Source organism: Mustela nivalis, assembly GCF_964662115.1.
Source record: "Mustela nivalis genome assembly, chromosome: 10".
Taxonomy (NCBI): Eukaryota; Metazoa; Chordata; class Mammalia; order Carnivora; family Mustelidae; genus Mustela; species Mustela nivalis.
In genome coordinates, this window is record NC_139029.1 from 94,963,241 (window position 1) to 94,984,005 (window position 20,765).

A 20,765-nucleotide genomic window follows, 5' to 3' on the forward strand; every position below is an offset into this window, starting at 1 on the left:
GTGCACTGCCAAGAATCTCTCTGTGACCCACTCTTGTTCCCAGAGCCCCATGGATTTCCTGATGCTATTGCTGTTACTTCTACATTGGAAGTACCTGTTTCTTTGTTAGTATCTGCCACCAAAACAAGCTCCCAAAAGGCGGAGACTGCTTCTCATTTATACAGTGTCATACTTTGCTATAAGTTGGGTTCCTTTGAAGGAGGTGAGGATTCTTGGCAGGTGATTTATTGAAGGAGTGCTTTCTAGTGAAACCCTTAGGAACCAGGGAAACTGAATAGGGCAAGGAGAAATCAGCCCCAGGTTCCACGATGTCCAGCCTCAAGTTGGTCCTAGAGGGGGCTCTGGGTCTTGATGACAGTACGGACTGTCCCACCTCCAGTGAGCAAGAGGGCTAAGCTTCTATCCCCACCCACAACAATTGGTCGTTGGTTGCAGGCAGCCCCCCTCCCAGGGTGAGGGTGAGGGGAGAGAGAGAGAGAGTGTGTGTGTTTGTGTTGGGGACATAACTTCGGGACCATGCTTCCCCACTATAGGTGGGGAAAAAGGGTGCATCTCTGAGTTTTTAGTGGCTAGCAGGTGGGTACACCCTCCAGATAAGAGGATTTATTACATACCCCAGCAGCTGGAATGCAGCCTGCCACCTCACACTCAATAAATATCAGACGAATAAATGACAGAACTTTGTATTCATCTATATTTCTCGTTTATTCCTGGCTTAATGATTTTTCTAGTGAATTAAATCCCCTAATCTTTCCAACCTTGGTTTTATTTAAAGGTCTCCAGTTTTTCTCAACCTTGCCTGAACTCTAACCATTTTACAGGGTTCCCAAACTTGAGTAACTCTAGTTTCTCCATGTGTTTTCTTTCTTTTTTTTTTCTCCATGTGTTTTCTTAAGTACTAACAAAATACGTGCATGACTACTAATATTTCTTCAACTTAATTAGTTGTTAAAGGTCTGACTGGTTGTCATGCTGGCAATTGTGGGGAAATTTGATTCTTGGACCTTTTTTTTTTTTTTTTAAGATTTACTTATTTCTTTGAGAGAGAAAGTGAGTCGGGGGATTGGAGGAGAAGGAGTAGAGGGAAAGCAAGAGCGAAACTCAAGTGGACTCCACACTGAGCACAGAGTCCAATGCAGGGCTTAGCCCACAATCCATGAGATCATGACCTGAGCAGAAATAAAGAGTTGGCCACTTAACCAATTGTGCCATCCAGGAGCCCCTAAAAATCTGATTTTTAGACCATTTGTCTAGAATGATTTGCTCAGGAACATCTACATATGTCCTGCTTGGGGGTCTACCCAAATATATCTGTCAATTCTTCACAGTGTGTTTATGTATTATTGGGGATAGGGGCCCCTCCCTAGCAGTTAGCTGCTGCCTGTTCAGATGGCCTAAGATCAACAGCCACCTCGCTGGTTGGGAAGGCCGAAAGGCCCCTGTGGAGGGAAGGAGAGTTACTCCAACAAGAAGGTTCCCTTCTGTTCAAGAGGGCCAGGGCCCTGATTTTGTTCCTCAAAGACATCTTCTCTGTGGGAGAATTCAGCCCTGTCAGACTCAGCCAAAAGTTAAGAACCTTCAAGGTAGAGACTGGGTCTTGTTCATCTTTACATAACACTAGTAATATTTCACACTTAACTATTTAAATGTTCTTTCACATGTAGCATCTCATTTGAGCCTCACAAAAATCACAGAAAACAAAGAATTATTGGTACCATTTTACCCGTGAGGAAACTGGGACATCTGACCTAAAGACTGACCTAAGATCAGAAAGCTATTAAGTGGCAAAGCCATGATTCAAACCCAGGGTTTCTGATACCAAATGTAATGGTCTTTTTAGGGGACCCCCCAAGTAATGTGAGGCCAGCATGCCATATGCCCTCATTAGCTGTTTGTTAGGTTGAATTACCTATGGCTTCTATTATTCATGTCCAGTGCTCCCTTTTAGTCTAGGTAGCAAGGTATACATGATGGGCTAGTCTGTGTTAATTAAAGCATTGCGCCAATGAGGTTAAGGTCAGCGGTTCAATTCTCAAAAGATCAGTTACTACTGTCCCAAGACAATAGCAATCTTAGGGGTGCCTAGGTGGCTCAGTCAGTTAAGCATCTGCTTTTGGCTCAGGCCATCATCCCAGGGTCCTGAAATCAAGCCCCACATCAGGCTCCCTGCCCAGTGGGGAATCTACTTCTCTCTCTCCCTCTGGCCTCCCCACCTACACGTGTTCTCTCTCACTCTCACTCTGTACCTCAAATAAATAAAACCTTTAAAATAAATAAATAAATATATGAACAAATAAAGCAATAAATAAAACCTTTAAAAAATAAATAAAACCTTTAAATAAATAAATAAAATTATAAATAAAAAAATAAGGAAAGAAAATCACCAGAGTTCCCCATAGAAGCCTCTGGGTCAATATTCAATGACTCGAGTGGATCCGGCCCCAAAATGTTTATGAAGGAAGGGGTGAGCCAGGCTAAAGTGGGAGCAATGGCACAGGAAGAAATGACCAGCTGGGACATCCAGTCCAGCACACATCAGGCCTTCAAAGAGGGAGTCACAAGTACATTTTCTGCTCAAGATAACCTGAAGACTTTGGGAGGTAGGAAAGTAACATGCTTCCACTGGCTAAATTTTAAATCCAGAACCCTAAATAAAATCTTCACCCAAGTTCATATGTTCCATTCCTACAACTTAGCCTATGGTGACAAGAAAGAACAAATGCTTTCTAACAAATATTTGAAAACTGCAGAACCTATTGCTAATAGCATTTATAACCATTAGATTTAATGAACCCAATTGACAGGACTATTTTACGTCCCCCACTCTACCAGGCCCTATGAGTGGGGATGCATGAAGCCTCTGCCCTTACAGTATCATCCAAGGAGTAAAACCATTGTAGTGTGTAGTGTGTAGCACAAATCAAGCAAAAAATAAGTGGTGATTGGGTAATGTACTCTAGGAGATTAAAGGGGGAAGTTGGCTGTGACAAGATTCCTTTGGGAAATCTTCATGGCAGAGGACTGAACTTTGAAGGATAGTTATGATCTGATTCTGAAGGCAGAGGGGAGTGGAAAGAGAATTTCTTTTGAATCCGGTGCCCCACCTACATTCTCAGCCTGCTTTGTATTTCAGCCATCACTGCAGTCACCAGCTGCCAGGCAAGCAAAATCTGACAGCACCACACCTTCTGGTGCATTGAGCAGACCTCAGTTTCCCTTCCTGGCTTCCCTGACCTTCCTGCCTGCAGGAACGTGCTCCACTGATCTGATACACGTGCAAACCTGGAAGTATGTGTGGAAGTTGACACCCCGGGAACAGCACTTGATCAACAGAGAGTGAAAGCGCTGGACTGATACTTCCTTCTTCTACCCTGCAGGCTGCTGAGTCTGAGATGCATTAGACAAGCATTCCTCAGAGGAACTAAGACTGAACTCTGGTTGCCCATAGTGATGATCAGATCCATAAAGTATGCACGGATTGGCTTTTCTTTCTTTCTTTCCTGTTTCAATCTTCACAAGACCCCTAAGCCCCCAGTCCTATTCCTTAGAATCACTCCCCCAAATTTACCACCTGTTCATGTGCTTGAAAAGAATCTGGACTAAGCTTAAGAATGAGCTTGTTGCTTTTTCTCCACATCCCTGAAAAGTAGCTGTTCCAGACGCAGGAGAAAGTCATGTGACATGACACAGGGAGGGAGGTACTGAATCCTTTTACCGAACCTCCCCGACCCCTGACCTACCTCCTCTTTTGGATTTGTCTTATGGAATTTCATGAGCCAAGGTGTCTTCAGAGAGCTCCCCGAGGCCTGAGCAATGGAGAACCTTACATTTGTGTGGTACAGAGGTACTTCACTTAGGGTGAAGCAGCCAAGCCCTGTGCCCTCCCTTCCCCCCAGTTGTCTCCAAAAGCTGAAAGGGGTTCTTGTATTCCCAGGCCCAGAATTGTGGAAGGAGAGAGCTGAACCTCAGCCTGGTTTTAGCACCCTTTGTGGGACTCCTGTGTATACCTTTGTCCCTAGGTCCCCAGGTCTCTGCACTTCCCAGGACCACCAGCCCATCCCCAGATTGGCACTTGCTCAGGCTACAGACAATGAGGCTCCCCAGACCACTCAGCTCCACAGTGTCCTCACCAGAAAGTGTGATAGGAAGGGCCATCAGACTGGCTTACTCTGATCTTGGAAACAGGACTGACCCTCTCTGAATGTAGACCATGCTGAGTTTTGTGCCTCACAAGTGAAGCATGATAATAAGAACTCGGACAGGACCTCACAGGGATATGAGTTTGAGAAAAAGATCTAGACCGAATGCTGAGAAGAGCAGGGTGATTTAACTCAGTGAGAAGCAAGGATGTACAAGGTTCCCATGGTCTCAGTGACTCAAGGAGACTGACCCAGACTAGATAGTGGGACATCACTGGAGAGATTGAGGTTGGACAGAACTTCTCCCTTGTAAGGACCCCAAAGGTCTTGAATTAGGTGGGGAAAGTGGGGGTGGGAAGATTGTCAGGGAGAATAAAGAGGGGAGGATTACCAACTAGGGTTTCTGGTAAGATTACCAAGAGTTAAGCTCATTTAAGGGTGAATAAAGCAATGCCCAGTCGGTGGTGGTCGGGGGGCTTGTTCTCCTCAGCAATCTCTCTGGCCCTGTGTGATGCCATCAGCCTAAATTTTACCCATGTGCACTTGAAGGAGCAGGAGAGTAACATGGAAAGGAGAGGAGAGAGGACTGTGGGAAATGCCTGCTTCTGTGTCACCAGTCATCCTTATGAGGTTTTCCAAGGCCTTTGACATTGAACCTGTTCGGGAAAGCAGTATGGCCTCCGGTTAAGGATCCTGGCCTTGGAGTCAAACCTGACAGTCCCAGTGCTGCTTCCTACAGGCCAGTCAGCCCTCACTCCATATGTAATTCCTATCCACAGTGTCCTCATCCAGAATGGAAACCCGATGAGGACCAGAACAGAGTCTTACTCATGGTGACATCCTGGAACTGTGTAGGGCACCTGGTAATACATATTTCCTATTGGCTGAATGAATAAAGAAGCCTATGGAATGGGAATAATGTGAGCACTGCTCCATAGGCAATAAAACATCACAATAAAGAATATGGATGCTAGGGCTCCTGGGTGGCTCAGTGGGTTAAGCCGCTGCCTTCAGCTCAGGTCATGATCTCAGGGTCCTGGGATCAAGTCCTACATCGGGCTCTCTGCTCAGCAGGGAGCCTGCTTCCCTTCCTCTCTCTCCGCCTGCCTCTCTGCCTACTTGTGATCTCTCTCTGTCAAATAAATAAATAAAAATCTTTAAAAAAAAAAAAAAAGTATATGGATGCTAGAGCCAGGGCTCCTTTCTTCTGAATCCAGATTCAGCCACTTCCCCCACTGTAACATGTCAGTGAAGGTTACTGAATCTCTCTATGCCTCTCTGTGCCCCAGTTTCCTTATTTGTAAAATGGAGATAATAACTGCATTTACCTCAACTGGTTGTGCTGCTGCTTAAAATAAGTTAATACATGTGAAATGTGTAAAATAGTGTCTGATTATGTATTTGTTAGTTATTGTCATCATTACGAGGGTTAATTGATAATATGCAAAAAAACACTCTGGCATTTTGTGTTTTGTAACTCTATGTACGCCTGAATGTTTCAACTCTCTAACAATGAAATGTAATCAGATATTGTTATTAAAAAATTTTTAATATGAAAAATTTTAAGGCAGAGAGTTTGTCATCCACCACATTGCAAGCTCTCCCTACATGTTAGCTCTTAAGATTGTTGCTTTTTGCTCTTGTTATAAGAAAATAATTCTGGGGGCGCCTGGGTGGCTCAGTGGGTTAAGCCGCTGCCTTCGGCTCAGGTCATGATCCCAGGGTCCTGGGATCGAGCCCCGCATCGGGCTCTCTGCTCAGCCGGGAGCCTGCTTCCTCCTCTCTCTCTGCCTGCCTCTCTGCCTGCTTGTCATCTCTGTCAAATAAATAAATAAAATCTTTGAAAAAAAAAAAAAAAGAAAATAATTCTGGAAAAAGGAGCAAGGTAGTGGAGGAATAGGAGACCTAAATATCATCAGGTCCCAGGAGTTCATCTAGATATCTATGAAACCATTCTGAACACCTACAAACTCAACAAGAGATCAAAGAGAAGAAGAGCAACAATTCTAGGAACAGAAAAGCGACTACTTTCTGGAAGGTAGGACATGTGGAAAAGTGAATCCAAGTCGATATATGGGAAGAGAGACCATGGTGGGGAAGGACCTGCTCACAGCAAGCAGTAGAGCAGCAGAGCACAAAATCAGAACTTTTAAAAGTCTGCTCCACTGAGGGATGTCGCTCCAGAGGCTAAGCGGAGTGTGGAGCCCTCACAGGGACAGTGTGGTCTCAGGACATGTGAGGTCACAGAAAGACAAGGGGTGTCTGAGTGTGGTAGAGCTCCCAGGTGTCAGAGTGGGGAAGCCAGCTACAGAGCCAGAGCTGAGAAGTGAGCTCTCAGCTCGAGGTTACCTTAAACCATTATCCAAGGCACAGTCGGGTCACTACTCTTTGAGCAGGGACCCCGCAGGTGGAAGATCCATGGAAGATCCATGGAGACTCACCTTCCTTCTCTGGGAGGAGCAGAACAAGAAGGGAGGAGCTGCTGCAAGAATCAGCTGGGTTTGGACACTCCGAGTGGGGTTGTGCATCAGACATAGAAATGCTCAGGCCCAGGCTGGATGAGCACAGAGCACAGTCAGAGACCAGGGAAACAGGAAAAGTTGACTGCTTTTCTCTGAGGGTGCACTGAGGTGTGGGACCCTGAGTTCTTGGCTCCTATGGGGCCAAGAGATTGGGAGGCCGCCATTTTCATTCCCATCCTCCAAAGCTATATAGAAAGTGTTCAGGGAACAAAAGCTCCTGAGTGTGAACCTGATCAGATTACTTAGCCTGGTGCCTGGCAAGGGCCATGCAATTCCTCCTTGGGCAAAGACATTTGAGAATCATGGCAACAGGCCCCTCCTCCAGAAGATCAGCAAGAACATCCAGTCAAGACCAAGTTCATCAATCAATGAGAACTGTGGAACTCCAGAGCTAGAGAAAAGAAGCACAGATTTCATCTCTTTTTTCCCCATGATCCTTTAGTCTTTTAAAGTAAAATTTTATTTTATTTTATTTTTTCTTATTTTATTTTTTAACATTTTTCCTTTCCTATTTTAACATTTTTAAACTATTTTATCTTATAATACCTTTTTAAAAATCGGTATTAATTTTTATTGTTAATTGTCATATTTTTCCCTTCATTGTATTTAACCTTATTTTTTGTATACATATAGGTTTTTTTTTCTTTAAAATCTTGGGATAAAATTTCTTCTAATAGATCAAAATATACCCTAAATCTAGTGCATGGCTTTGTTCTAGTCTATAGCCTTATCCCATTCTTTCCTTTTTTTTTTTTTTTCTGTTTTTTCAACCAACTTCTTTTTTTTTTTTTTTAAAGATTTTTTAAATTTATTTGTCAGAGAGAGCGAGTGAGAGCGAGCACAGGCAGACAGAGTGGAAGGCAGAGTCAGACGGAGAAGCAGGCTCCCTGTGGAGCAAGGAGCCCGATATGGGACTTGATCCCAGGACGCTGGGATCATGACCTGAGCCGAAGGCAGCTGCTTAACCAACTGAGCCACCCAGGCGTCCCTTCAACCAACTTCTTATCTTATCAGTTCCTTTTTAGAATCTTTTAAAATTTTCATCTTTACAGTCATATTCCATCCCTTCATCATGTTTACCCATATATATATATATACATATATATGTATATATATATATGTGTGTGTTTTCTTTCTTTAAGATTTTGGAAGATAGTTTCTTCTAACAGACCTAAATACACCCAAAATCAAGAGTGTGGCTCTGTTCTATTCACCAGTCAAATATATATGTATTTTTTTTTCTTTTCTTCCTCCATTCTTCCCACAGTTTCATGTCTCTTCTGATTTGGTTAGTGTATATTTTTCTGGGGTCATTGCTACCCTTTTAGTATTTTGTTCTCTCATTCATCTAGTCTTATTGGGATAAAATGACAAGGCAGGAAAAACTTGCCACAAAAAAAAGAACAAGAGGCAGTACCGACGGCTAGGGACTTAATCAATATGGACGTTAGTAAGATGTCAAAACTAGACTTCAGAATGACGATTATCAAGGTGCTAGCTGGGCTCAAAAAAAGCATGGAAGATACTAGAGAATCCTTTTCCGGAGAAATAAAATCCCTTTCTGGAGAAATAAAAGAACTAAAATCTGACCAAGTTGAAAACCAAAAAGCTATTAATGAGGTGTAATAAAAACAAAAATGGAGACTCTTACTGCTAGGATAAAGGAGGCAGAAGAGAGAATTTATGATATAGAAGACTAGATGATGGAGAATAAAGAAGCTGAGCAAAAGAGAGACAAACAACTACTGGACCGCGAGCGGAGAATTCAAGAGATGAGTGATACCATAAGACAAAACAATATTAGGATAATTGGGATCCCAGAAGAAGAAGAAAGAGAGAAGGGGGCAGAAGGTATATTGAAGCAAATTATAGCAAGAGTTTCCCTAATTTGGTGAAGAGAACAAGTATCAAGATCCAGGAGGCACAGAGAACAACCCCCTCAAAATCAATAAAAATAGGTCAACACTATGGCATCTAATAGTAAAACTTACAAGTCTCAGTGACAAAGAGAAAATCCTGAAAGCAGCTTGGAACAAGAGGTCTGTAACATACAACTGTAGAAATATTAGATTGGTAGCAGACCTATCCACAGAGATCTGGCAGACCAAAAAGGACTGGCATGATATATTCAGAGCACTAAATGAGAAAAACATGCAGCCAATGTCATTGACGATAGAAGGAGAGATAAGCTTCCAGGATAAACAAAAACTGAAAGAATTTGCAAACACCAAACCAGCCTTATAGGAAATATCGAAAGGGGTCCTCTAAGGAAAGAGAGACCCTAAAAGTAGTAGATCAGAAAGGAACAGAGACAATATACAGTAACAGTCACCTTACAGGCAATACAATGGCACTAAATTCATATCTTTCAGTAGTTACCCTGAATGTAAATGGGCTAAATGCCCCAATCAAAAGACCCTGGGTATCAAATGGATTAAAAAAAAAAAAAAAAAAACAAGACCCATCAATATGCTGTCTGCAAGAAACTGAATTTACAATTGCACCCAAAACCATAAGATACCTAGGAATAAACCTAACCAAAGAGGCAAAGAATCTGTACCCAGAAAACTATAAAGTACTCATGAAAGAAATTGAGAAAGACACAAAGAAATGGAAAAACATTCCATGCTCATGGATTGGAAGAACAAATATTGTGAAAATGTCTATGCCACCTAAAGCAATATACACATTTAATGCTAACCCCATCAAAATACCATCAATTTTTTTCAAAGAAAAGGAACAAATAATCCTAAAATTTATATGGAACCAGAAAAGACCCCAAATAGCCAGAACAATGCTGGAAAAAAAAAAAACAACAAAGTTGGAGGCTTCAAAGCACCAGACTTTAGGCTCTATTACAAAGCTGTAATCATCAAGACAGTATGGTACTGGCACAAAAACAGACACATAGACTAATGGAAGAGAATAGAGAGTCCAGAAATGGACCCTCAACTCTATGATCAACTAATCTTCAACAAAGCAGGAAAGAATGTCCAATGGAGAAAAGATAGTCTCTTCAACAAATGGTGTTGAGAAAATTGGACAGCCACATGCAAAAGGATGAAACTGGACCATTTCCTTACACCACACACAAAAATAGACTCAAAATGGATGGAAGACCTCATGTGAGACAGGAATCCACCCAAATCCTTGAGGAGAACACAGGCAGCAGCCTCTTTGACCTCAGCTGCAGCAATTTCTTCCTAGAAACATCATCAAAGACAAGGGAAGCAAGGGTAAAAACGGACTATTGGGACTTCATCAAGATCGAAAGCTTTTGCACAGCAAAAGTAAACAGTCAACAAAACCAAAAGATAACCAACAGAATGGGAGAAGATATTTGCAAATGACATATCAGATAAAGGGCTAATATCCAAAATCCATAAAGAACTTATCAAACTCAACACCCAAAGAACAAATAATCCAATCAAGCAATGGACAGAAGACATAAACAGACATTTCTGCAAAGAAGACATCCAAATGGCCAACAGACACATGAAAAAGTGCTCATCATTACTCGGCATGAGGGAAAAACAAATCCAAACCACAGTGAGATACCACATCACATCAGTCAGAATGGCTAAAATTAACCAGTCAGGAAATGACAGGTGTTGGTGAGGATCCAGAGAAAGGGGAACCCTCCTACACTGTTGGTGGGAATGCAAGCTATTGCAGCCACTCTGGAAAACAGTATGGAGATTCCTCAAAAAGTTGAAAATAGAGCTACCCTATGACCCAGAAATTGCACTACTGGGAATTTATCCTAAAGATACAAATGTAGGGATCCAAAGGGGCACATGTACCTGAATGTTTATAGCAGCAATGGCCACAATAGCTAAACTATGGAAAGAGCCTAGATGTCCATCAACAGATGAATGGATAAAGAAGATGTGAGACTATATATGTGTGTGTGTGTATATATATATATATATATATATATATATATATATATATATTCCAGCCATCAGAAAATGAAATCTTGCCATTTGCAACAAGGTGGATGGAACTAGAGGGTATTATGCCAAGCGAAATAAGTCAATCAGAGAAAGACAATTATCATATGATCTCTCTGATATGAGGAATTTGACAGACAGTGTGGGGCAGTCATAGAGGGTAGGGAGGGAAAAAAATGAAACAAGATGGGATCGGGAGGGAGACAAACCATGAAAGACTCTTAATCTCACAAAACAGAGTTGCTGGCGGGGGTAAGAGGGGAGGGATTGGGTGGCTGGGTTATGGACATTGGGGAGGGTATGTGCTATGGTGAGTGCTGTGAAATGTGTAAACCTGATGATTCACAGACCTTTACCCCTGGGGCAAATAATACATTATATGTTAATTTAAAAAAGAGAGAGAAAATCATTCTGTTCTTACTGAATCTACAGGCCGATGATAAAGCCACAGTTTCATCCTCGGGATCAGTTTGGAATAGGAGCAGGCAATGGCAGTCATTAAAGGAGGAAAGATCCCCAGGAAAACTGCTATTGGCATTGAATAGGATGGAGTAGTGGGAACTGAGCTGGTTGTAATGTTTAGCCGCAGGCTAGAGAAACAGACTTGAACAAGAGCAGAACAGGAGAAAAACAGTGATGCAAAGAAGCACAGACACCAAGTAGCACTTGTTGTAATTCACCAGACCAATTTCTCCTTCTGTACAGTTTGTGACTTCCGTTACTAGTCAGAGAGGCTGGTTCTATTCCTCAAGAAGTATTTACGAAATCCGTACTATTTTTTTTTTCCAGCAATGTGATCAGGGTTGCGAGAAATAGAAAAGCAGTATGAGGCAGACTTTGCTCTTGGGCTTACAATCTCTTACAGAAAGAATACAGTAGACAAAAAAACTAAGATCACATATGAATACATCCCTAGGTGGACAAAACAGGTACCTGCTACAATATGTGAAGACACAAGAGACACTGATTCATTTGTTCATTCTTGCAAATACTTATTTACTGACTCATTGTTTGATAGACATTTACTAAGCAGCCACTGTGCTGAAGAAGATCATAAAAGATAGGGAGCTCAGGAAACCACATGCCTGATTTCAAGGAGCCTATACTTTAAAACTGGTGTCATTCTGTATGAGAACCACTCCGAGACAGGGCAGAACAGGATCATGCTTTACAGGCTTCCTCAGTGTTAACATTAGCAGATGGATCTGAGTAGTTCTGAGTTGCTTCCTGAGGGTGGTGGAATCTGATTTGATTTGAAGCCTTGGTATAGTATAAATGTATGGGGGTAGGGGACGGGATGCCAAGGAGGAAACTCGCAGAAGTGGAAATGAACATGGTTTGCATTTTGTTGATTCATTGCTTCATTGAACAGACTTTGTTTTTTGGAAATATCTGTTGTGTGACTTAAAGAGGAATAAGAAATCATCCCTTCTCTCAATGGGTAGTCTAATGGGTAGTCTAATGGGGGAGGCAGACGCTATATTTTTTTTTTTTTCAAGAAGATTACAGTGTGGTAAGTGTAACAACCAAGGTATAAGTGAAGTAGTAGGCAGAAGGCTGTAATGAGGTGGGGGCTCGGTGGGTGACAAGGGAGTCAGTGCACCACAGGCACAAGGGATAGCAAGTGCAAATTCTCCTTAGGAAGCACACTGCCTAAGCCAGAATATAAGGGCAGATGAAGAGTGATGGGAAATCGGTTAGTTAAGGCAGGTAGAGATCATATCATCAGGGCACTTACCTCCTCCTACGGAATTTGGGCTTTGTACAGAGGAAAGGGAATCAGTAAAGTTTTCAGGGGAAATGACCTACCCAGCTGCATTTTGGAAAGATAATGATAACAGCGTCTTATATTATTTCGGTAGGGCCAGCTGTGGTTTACAAGCCTCAACCTCCCAATAGCCTTTATCACCTCCAGAGAAATATACAGACTTGTCCAGGTTCACTCCAGGAGTAAGGAGTAGAAGCAGCCTTTCTGTCTCACTCCTATACACTGCTACCCCTCTGACTGCAGTGCAGGAGGGATGGGAAGGAAAGAGGCAGAGCTGTGGTCAGAACTCCAGATAATAAGACCAGAACTAAAGCAGTGGGGTGGGAATATAGAGAAAAAGACAGAGTCAAAATTATTTAAGAAGTAGACTCTCCTGAGCATTGTGAGTGGCGAGAAAAGGGGAGAAGGGCTAGGAGAACCCCTAGGTCTCTGCTTCCACAAATGTGTTTCTTGTGGCACCAGCTCTGGAGGGGAACGATAGCAAGTAAGGGAGGCAGGTACGACGGAAATGGGTGAGGCAGCTGTGGGACACCCAGTGAAGACCCCAGTGGGTGAGATATAGACCCAGGAGCAATCAGGAGCCAGGCAAGGCTGGAGCAAGAGACAAGCAGTCTGCGAGTCTGGCCAGATGGGCAGGGATGAGTAGACTGTAGAGAGCCCTGATGACAGGATAACATATGGATTTGAGTTTGAAGGCAGGAAGGAGTCACTTGAGGCCCTTTGGTTAGGGAAACAACATGGTCAGTAACAGCTTTTTAAATGTCAAGCCTTGAACGAAAATACCCAAGAACCAAAAGAGAACTTATTTCTAGCCTCCATTCCACTCCTTGGTGGGGAGCTCCATGCTCGGAGTGGACACCTAGGGCCTCAGCAAGCACTGGGGAAGGAGCTGGCGCTCGGGCAGTGTCACCCTCCGCGTGGCACTCCTGAGACGTCATGGTTCCCAGGTCTGTAGGCAGGCTCCTCAAAGCTCCCAGCCTCGTGCAGCTCATAAGGCCTGCAAGGGCCTCCCGGTCTCTCCTGGTGAAAGGCCAGAAGAGTCCCAGCTCCTCTCTTTGTTTGTCTTGTTCCTGGGACAACCTGGTGACTGGAAGATCAGATGTATAAGTAGAGAAGATGAAAGGAAATGTTGAGTAATATCTTGAGATAATAACGTGCCACAGGTGTGAGCCGCGTGGGTCCGCTTATATGTGATGTGGACAGTACAGAACTAAAATGTATTTTCTTTTCAGTATGATGTTCTAAATAACGTTGTCTTTCCTCTAGCTTCCTTTATCGTAAGAACACAGCACATAATACATGTAACAAACGAAATATGTATTAATCAACCGTCTGTGGTATTAGGGGTTTCTGGCCAACCGTAGGCTTTTGGAGAAGTCAAAAGTTTTACTTGGATTTTTAACTACAGCAGACGCTCGGTGCTCCTAACTCCCATGTTGTTCAAGGCTCAGCTGTGATTTACACTGGGCTTGACCCTCTCACTGGATCCTCACAGGGACTCTGTCAGTTGACCTCAGGATCCACATTTTATAGATAAGGCCAAGAAGAGACGTTAAACAGTTTGGACAAATCACCTTGCTAGCTTAAAACCTTGGTCTTGCGTTGAAAACCTTCAAGAGAAGGAGCATCCCTTGTGCATTCACACACACACACACACCCACCAACGCACATCCCACAGCACCAACTTCTCTCTCTGGGAGTATGATGCCTAAACATCAGAGCCTAAAGGCGCCTGTGGAGGTTCTGTCTTGAGAGAACATCCCACTGGGAAACAAGGCCGCAAGCCTGAAAGCATTCCTCTGGGCTTTGGAAGCGACTTCCCACAGAGAGCTGCTTCCAGCCGCTCTGCACAGCCTTCCGCAGGGCCCCCGTGTAACTTCCCTGTTGGGGCCCCGCGTACAGCCGGCGCGGACACCCGGCTTCTGATCCATGCTGAACGAGTCCCGGGTACACGCTCTCAGAATCGAAGAGGCAGGTGTGCCCCCACCTCCGACGCTTTGAATAGGAACTTGTTCAAATCATGTAGCCTCTCTAGGCACAGTTTTTCCAAAGGAGTGGTTTATAATGTCTCATAGGCAGCAGGAGTGAGGGGGTGGATTGGGAGAGGAAGGAGGAAGTACTGATGGGGGAGGCAGGGAAAGAGACACCTTCCTGGATCAGAGCAGCAAAGATCAAAGGAGAAGGGGTGATCCTCACTTCTGGAGAGGAGAGGCTGGGAGAGAATGCCTGAGTAGGTAAAGGAGAGAAAGAAATGAAATGTGGCAGGTGGAGCCCTCTCTAGAGAGAACTAGAAGCGGTTTCTATTTCCCCAAAGGAGTCTGGTATTCAGGGCTCACTCGCCCCGCCCTCCGCAGCCACCTCCACTCCCTCGACGCCACTGCTTCTGGTCCCCAGCCTCCTTGGCCTTCCTCCCTCCCACAGCACCCTGGCCTCCTTTCCATCTATGGTTTATGCATTCTTACCCCTATACATCCACTCACTGCGGCTGCCCTTTCTGGATGACTCTCTGTCATTGATCAGAATCAAATTTAAATGCTGAGTGGTAAGTTTGACTTGGACCTCTAGCCAGGATTCCACATTACCTACCCCATGCTTCTCTGACTCTAGCTCACATCAGAATTGCCTGGTGGGGCGGGAGGTGCGGGGGTGGGGCTTTTTAAAAACAGAGTGCTGGGATCCCCAGTTCTAAATTCAGCAGGGCTAGGATGGGACCTGAGAATTTACATTGCTAGCAAATTCTTAATTGATGCTGACGCTGTGGTCTGAGGACCACTAATCTCGATCATTCATGTAGCCTTAATCATGCACTGCCCTGAACGGATACCTTAATCGAGTGTGTATATCCTGCCTCCCAGACGAAACTGAATTGTTCAAAGGCAGTGGTAAGTACTTGACTGTAACCTACCTCCCACCCCACCTCCACCCCCGTAGTACCTAGCTGACATATTCTGAGCAGGTACCCAGACCCACTATAATTTATTAATTGGTGGGAGAGGTTAGTATTGATTTTAGATAACATTATGAAATAGGTTGTCCACAGGAACCTCCCATGTTCCTCTCCTCCTTTCCTTGACTGATTTCTGTGCCACTCACTCTTCCTCCTCGGGGCTGAACCAGACCTCCCAAACCATATGACTGTTTTACAAATCTGGAATTCTATCATGTGTCCCTCAGAGTCTAAGAGCAATTCTTTTTTTTTTTTTTTTTTTTAAAGATTTTATTTATTTATCAGAGAGAGAGAGGGAGAGAGCGCGAGCACAGGCAGACAGAATGGCAGGCAGAGGCAGAGGGAGAAGCAGGCTCCCTGCTGAGCAAGGATCCCGATGTGGGACTTGATCCCAGGACGCTTGGGATCATGACCTGAGCCAAAGGCAGCTGCTTAACCAACTGAGCCACCCAGGCGTCCCTAAGAGCAATTCTTATAAGCAGTCGGGCTGAGGAGAAAAATGAGGCAAAGCAGTAGCCAGAAAGAGTATTGAAGCCCAGGAGGCCTTTTAAATTTTATTTTATTATTTTATTTTATTTTAATTTATTTTACTTTAATCTTATCTTAAGATGAGGGGTACTTGAACTAACATAAATACTGATGGAAAGAAACAGTGGAGGTGCAGGATGATGGAATAGAAAGAATATGATGGACAGAGAGGGGAGGGGAACCCTAAGTAAGAGAAGGATTGGCACAGACAGACAAGGACTCCTCTCTCACTAGAGATGGAAAAAGGGAAGGAAGGGGTTTAGATGCGGGAACAAGGAGGCTTTGGAGTCTAGGTGACTCTTCATTCTCCCATCTTAGGATTCTATGAAATTAAATCACCGCAAAGTCAGTGGCTTTCTGTGACACCTTTCCTTGACCAAACTTTATTTACTTTTTTAAGATCTTATTTTTTTTTAAGATTTTACTTATTTATTTGACAGACAGAGATCACAAGTAGGCAGAGAGGCAGGCAGAGAGAGAGGAAAGCAGGTTCCCTGCAGAGCGGAGAGCCTGATGTGGGGCTTGATCCCAGGACCCTGGGATTATGACCTGAGCCAAAGGCAGAGGCTTTAACCCACTGAGCCACCCAGGTGCCCCTAAGATCTTATTTTTAAGTAATCACTACACTGAATGGAGGGCTTGACCTCACAACCCCAAGTTCAAGAGATACACACTCCACTGACTGAGTCAGCCAGGCCCTCCTACTTCTCCTTGGCCAAACTTTAACTCGAAGAAATGGATCTTTCATGAGAGACTCTCAGGCCATGGGAGGCCTGACAGTGGGGCAGTGGGCCCTTCCAGTGGTCTGGAACACCTATTGTCCTGTCCATAAGATGGAACTGGAAAAGTAGGGCAAATATGTCCAATGTGACAACATAAGGTCTAGATTAAGGTTGCAGTGCCAAGTGCATGTTGGAACCAGATTTAGATCTCTCTTCCACCTGATCCCAGGAGCCATCTGCTCCACCTTTCTACACTCATTCATTCTCTGACCACCTACCATGGCAAGGAAGTGGGAGAAATATTAAGACAACTTTTCATAGCCCTAAGCATGGAGACTTGGGATGCCACCTCCATTCCAGATCCACTCAGCCCCAGCACACCTCTGGGAAAAAACTGTTGGTGCAAAGAGTAATATCGGCAATAAGAACAAGTTAGCAAATGCCTCCTCAACTTAATTAGCATGCCGATTGCCTGGTACATTGTAGGAAGAGGCCAATAAATGTAAATTGCCACCATCTTCTTCCTCCTTCCTACTCCTCCTCACCACCACCACCATCATCGTCCTCACTGTGTGTACAGGAACCATGTTATGTACTTATGTATTTATTTATTTTTAAAGTATATGTTTTTCCTAATTACAAAAGTAATAGATGGACAGTGTTAAAAAGTTCTAACAAGAAATGCATAACATAAGAAGTGCACATGTGCTGTGCTGGGAAGAGTTTAAGCCTGGGCTCATACCGCCTTATTTACATTAGGGTTCTACTGATGCTAGCTGTGTGGTCCCAGACAGGTTCCTTGGGTCTTCTGTGCCTCAGTTTCCTGATTTGTTAAGTGAGGGCAATTATAGTTTTTTTTTTTTTAAGATTTTATTTATTTATTTGACAGAGAGAGATCACAAGTAGATGGAGAGGCAGGCAGAGAGAGAGAGAGGGAAGCAGGCTCCCCGCTGAGCAGAGAGCCCGACACGGGACTTGATCCCAGGACCCCGAGATCATGACCTGAGCCGAAGGCAGCGGCTTAACCCACTGAGCCACCCAGGCGCCCAATTATAGTTCTTATGTCATAGAATTCTTAGGAAGTTTTTTGTTTTTTTTTTTTAGAGAGAAAGTGTATGTGTGAGTGGAAGTGGGAGAGGCAGAGGGAGAGACAGAGAATTCGCAAGCAAACTTCCTGCTGAGCTGGAGCCCAGCTTGGGCCTTGATCCCACAACCCTGAGATTATGACCTGAGCCAAAATCAAGGGTTGTGTGCTCAGCCAAGTGAGCCACCCAATCATCCCAGGAAATTTAAATAAGATGATATATATATATACATAAAGCACTGAGCACTATGCTTGGCACATAGTAAGCAGTCAATATAAGGTGGTTGTTATTGATGTTACTATTGTTGCTGTTCTGTAAAACTTTACAGAGTAAAATAACCAATATCGTAACTAATACTGATAGCTCTTTACATATTTTTAAGGTTTCCTTTCTCTCTCTCTCTCTTTCTCTCTGATATGGGGTCCAAAATATGTATACTGTTTCACATCTTTGTTCACATGACAGATATTCTAGATGATTCTCAAAACAGTCCTACAAAGTACATATTGATAACACCATTATAAATGGATATTTGATATACACTCTCTGAAAGTGGCATCATCACATCCCAAATGTTCAAAGGAAACCTCTGGAGCCTGGAATATAAGGTAGAGGTCGGCAATCTTTTCCTGCAAAGAAAGCCAGATAGGAATAGTCTGGACTTTGCAGACCATGTGGTTTCTGTTGCAACTACTTAACTTCATGGTTACAGTACGAAAGCAACTGTAGACCGTATATGAAGGAATAAGGGTCATGGTGTCCCTATAAACTTTATTAGTGGAGACCAAAATTTGAACTTCATATAATTTTTGCATGCCATGAAATATTCTTAAAGACTTTTTATTTTTTATTTGACAGACAGAAATCACAAGTAGGCAGAGAGGCAGGCAGAGAGGGAAGCAGGCTCCCCGCTGAGCAGAGAGCCCGATGTGGGGCTCCATCCCAGAACCCTGGGATCACGACCTGAGCAGAAGGCAGAAGCTTTAACCCCCTGAGCCAGCCAGGCACCCCAAATATTCTTCTTCTTCTGATTTTTTCCAAACATTATTTTGTTTGTTTGTTTTACCTTAAAGATTTTATTTATGTAGTTGTTTTAGAGAGAGAGAGAACAGGAGTCGGGGGTGGGGGTAGACAGAGGGAGAGGGAGAGAGAATCTCAAGCAGACTCTGCACTGAATATGGAGCCCAAAACAGGGCTTGATCTCACAATCCTGAGGTCATAACCTGAGTCGCTTCATAGACTGTGCCACCCAAGTATCCCCAAGCATTATTTTAAAATGTCAATACCTTTGTTGGATTGCAGGCTGTACCATACAAAAATGCAACAGGTCGAATATGGCCCGTGGGTCATAGGGGGCACAGTCTCTTGCCTTTCTGGAGCGCGTTTGAAAATCGGAGAGCCAATGAAGTGTAGAAGTCATACCTTAACATGCCCTTCCTGCCTTCTCAGCAGGAAGCACGCTTTCCTCTGATCAAAACGCATTATCCCACCAAATCTGTTAAAATCCTTCTCGAGGTTTAGATCACACACTGTATCCTCTGTGAAACCTTCCCAAAATTCTTCTGAAGACATAAATGCTTGTTTCCTCCCCAGATTCTCTTCACACTTCTTTTATAGTACTGCATATGTACTTTTCACCTACCAGCACCCCTACTAGGCCTCAAACTCCTTGTGAGTTCAATTTATCTGATGTGCATCCGGAACGAGTTCCCTGCTTGGCATTTATGAGGGTTGGACTGAGTTAGAGTTTCATCCTCTCTCGGGGGCAAAAAGAGAAACACATTAGAGCTAGTCTAGTGGGGAGGGAGTGAAGTTGGGGGGTAACTTAGAATTAGGAACATCTTAAGGAACTGAAGTCAGGAAGCCTCCACCAGAGCTGCAGCTGTGGTTTGGAAAGCAGACAACCAAGGACTCTCTCTCTCTCTTCCTCTCTTTCTCTCTTTCAGGCCATGTGGACTCTCATCTGCTACTTCTCCAAGTAGGTTGATTTCATTACTTTTTTTTTTTTTTTTTTTTTTTTTTAAACCTCAGGAATTCTCTCAATGCTAGGGCTAAGAGAGATCAACTCGCTTCTGTTAAGTCCTAATTAAATTTCTGGGAGAGAGAATGCTGTCCAGGGGAATTGGTTGCATGGTATAAACACAAGTGTCAGAGTTTCTCTGAGCAGGTGGCTGGGCCGTTATTCTCTGTGGGTGGAGGGAATGTGTTGGGCAGGTACCTCAAATGCTTGCACTACCTGGGTGTCTGGTTGGCCCTTTCAGCAGAGCATGTGACTCTTGATCTCAGGGTCATGAGTTCAAGCCCCATGTTGGGCCTGCTTAAAAAAAAAATGCCTGTGATCCCTGCTGACTTCCTTTATCTCAGGATGGCTGGTACTGTGGTTCCTTGTAATCATCTCTCTCTTTTCATCTAACTAGATGGCGCACTCCTTTAGAACCGAGACAGTCATACTGGTTTTGGTGGCACAAGTCCAAGCACAGTGTTTTGCACACAACAGGTAATAAGAAATGTTTATTGAATGGAATTGAAAATACCACCTTCTATTCAGTCTTCACCGCATTTTTCGTCTTTATGAAAGGTACACATTCCATTGCTAGGCAAAAGACATGTGACATAAAAGATAAATTTCCTTTTCCTGGCTTCAGTGTTTTTGTTTGTTTGTTTGTTTTGTTTTTTATTAAATTGTCTTTAGCTCAGATAATTGCATTATTTCTATTCCAGGTTTTCAGAGGTCAAACAACCTCAGGTCCAGACGTACTACGAATGCAACTGTAATAGTTTCAGAGCAATTATCTCTTTCCAGCTTTGCAGGACAGAACAACTCAAACTCTGGAGCCAGGCTAGTAAGAAATCCTTTTATATGTCCCCCTCTCAGCTGAAAGGGAACTCACGGCCTCTTGGAGCGGAGCATTATGAAGCTGTAGCTAGTGGCCCAGGAAGCTGCTGCCTGGGCTGCCTTCTAAGCAGGCCTGGAGCAGCTGAGTGCCCCAGATCATACCTGAATCCGTCTGCCCTGAACCAAGGCCAGGGAAGCGCAGCACCTGAGGGCAGTCAGGGGAGGCAGTCAGGGGAGGCAGTCAGGGGAGGCAGTCCTTTCCTGG

The 20,765-nt window shown here is 43.8% G+C and overlaps 1 long non-coding RNA gene across 1 annotated transcript; it reads left to right on the forward strand.

Annotated features, from left to right (window-relative positions):
* Window positions 1–14,783: 14,783 nt before the first annotated feature.
* On the forward strand, window positions 14,784–20,162 carry LOC309841738. The gene is made up of 3 exons (XR_014299284.1): window positions 14,784–14,924; window positions 19,611–19,642; window positions 20,082–20,162. It is a non-coding gene; the product is annotated as an uncharacterized lncRNA (long non-coding RNA).
* Window positions 20,163–20,765: the final 603 nt, after the last annotated feature.